Here is a 2,427-nt window from a genome sequence, read left to right as displayed (position 1 = left end):
TGGGGCACGTGGGTGGCTCAGTTGGTTGGACTTCTGACTCTTGATTTCTGCTCAGGTCATAGATCTCAGCATCGTGAGACAGAGCCCTGGGCTGGTCTCCACGCTTAGAGCAGAGTCTGCTTGAGATTCCCTTTCCCTCTCTCTCTGCCCCTCCCACTTGTGCTCACTCTCTTTCTAAGTAAATAAATAATCTTTAAAAAAAAGAGATAAGAATAAACTTCCAGTTATAGAATAAACAAGTCACAGGATGTAAGGTACAGCACAGGGAATATAATCAATAATATTGTAATACTCTGCATAGTGACAGATGGTAACTGGACTTATGATGGGGATCACTTCATAATGTATAAAAATATCAAATAAAAATGTCACATCCCTATGATGTACACCTAAAATTAACAAGATATTGTATGTCAATCATACTTCAATAAAAAGAATTAATTTCTTTAAAAAAGAATGGATAGGAGGAATTGCCTTCATACTTTATAAAGAGGTCCTCCTATATAAGTGAAAACATTTTGAGTATATATCCTTCATACATGCATGAGTATTTGCTTATTTAACATTTATATATACTTACTATGTTCTAATACTGGAGCTAAGTGCTTTCAAACATTAAATCTCTTGAGCTTCATACCTTCATAGTAACTCCAAGAAGTAGAAACTGTAATTATATCATTTTATAAATAAGAAAACTAGGCATAGAGTAGTTAGGTAACTTTCTCAAGGCCACACACTTAGTAAATGCCACAGGATTTGACTTCATGGAGTTGCTGCAGAGTTCATGCTCTTATTTGTGTGCATAAAAGTAATCTAATGAATTATTCCCAAAAGATCAAGGAAGGTTCTATCCCTTCCTTGATAGCACAGATAAAGGATGTCTATCTCTTTCTAGGGAGGTTGAGAAAGTTTCGATAGAAGATACTATGTATGAGCTGGGTTCTTGAAGATCCTGAAGGAGTTTGCCAGACAGTGAAAATGCAAGGACAGGGGGAAAGGGCATTCTGACACAGGAAAAAAATACTCAAAAGCCAGAGGCCCAGACAGCATGGCCTGATAGGGCTTGTCTGAGGGAATTTCCCTATGATCCAGAGGACCATCCTGTTTTAGCCACAAAGATTCTTATTTCCGTGTAGAGAATTATGTAGCATTGTCGATCCATTTTGTTTAATTTTTTATTGTAACTTTTTACTTGCATTCCATCTAATTTTTTTAAATTTTATTTTATTATGTTATGTTAGTCACCATACAATACATCCTTAGTTTTTGATGTAGTGATCCACGTTTCGTTGTTTTCGCATTCCATCTAATTTTGACAGGGGAAAGAAGCAAGGGGAAATGTGGGTTGCAGTGTTCCTGAACATGGCTGCCATCCTCAGAGGTTTTGCCAGCATGGCTCATTTTTGGATACAAAAGGGTTAGATGACAACTGTTCGATACTAGCTTTGGGAACTTGAGGAAGCTACTTAACCTCTCTGCACTTCAATTTTCTCATCTAGGAAATGAGAGATAATAATACCTTTACTGCAGGCTCATTGTTAGATTTAAACACTATTACACATGTAAAGTACCCTGCCGATTGTATCTCTCCACCCGAATCAGAAAAATGATGATTATTATCATAATCATTGTTAGTACTGGGAACCCACTGGAAAATAAACCCAGAAAAGGACTTTAAGACCTTCTGGGCAAGGGAACTTGCAGGGACCAGCTTACAAACGGATGAAACAGCAGGTGGCCTTCTAAGCAGGCTGAGCGCACTGCCCCTCAGTGTCTTGGTTGTAAAGGAGATAAGCCATCAACGGGTTCCTTCAAGGGCAAAAGTGCCATAGCTGAAAAAGACGGAAGTCAGAAAAATTGCCTTCATCAGGAGCATGGACTGCATTTGGTCTGTGGAACGAATTATAACCAAGTTCCTATTATGTGTAGCACACTCACTCCAGGCATTTTTTTTGTGTCTGACCTCCTTTGAACCTCCAAATAATCGTGGAAGGATTTAATCCCATTTATCGATGAGGCAACGGGGGCACAGAATGCCCCAAGTCATGGCAGCAGCAAGTCACAGCCCCAGGCTCAAACTTCTGACTGTAAGCCTGTCTTTCCGTGGTGTGAGTGTGCCTCTTCTGCCGTGGCTTCTCCCAGTGTGGTTCCAGAGCAGCAGCGGAAGCATACCTGGGAACTTGCTGTAAATGCAGTTCTGGGGCGCCACTGCAGACCTACTGAATCAGAAACTGGGAGCTGGCCCAGCAATCCGGGTTTTACCAAGCCACCTGGAAACGGACTATGATAAACGGGGAGTCAGACTGCAAGGGCAGCAGAAAAGAGGGTGGAGGAAGACTTCATAGGAAAAATGGATTCTGAATTAGGTGGGCACAGCCGGCTAGGGAAAATACAGTTTGAACTTTGGAACATCTGGGGCTGGAAAAC

This window comes from Zalophus californianus, chromosome 12 (assembly GCF_009762305.2).
Source record: "Zalophus californianus isolate mZalCal1 chromosome 12, mZalCal1.pri.v2, whole genome shotgun sequence".
Lineage (NCBI taxonomy): Eukaryota > Metazoa > Chordata > Mammalia > Carnivora > Otariidae > Zalophus > Zalophus californianus.
The sequence above is the reverse complement of the archived record's forward strand: the minus strand, read 5'-3'. Positions refer to the sequence as shown.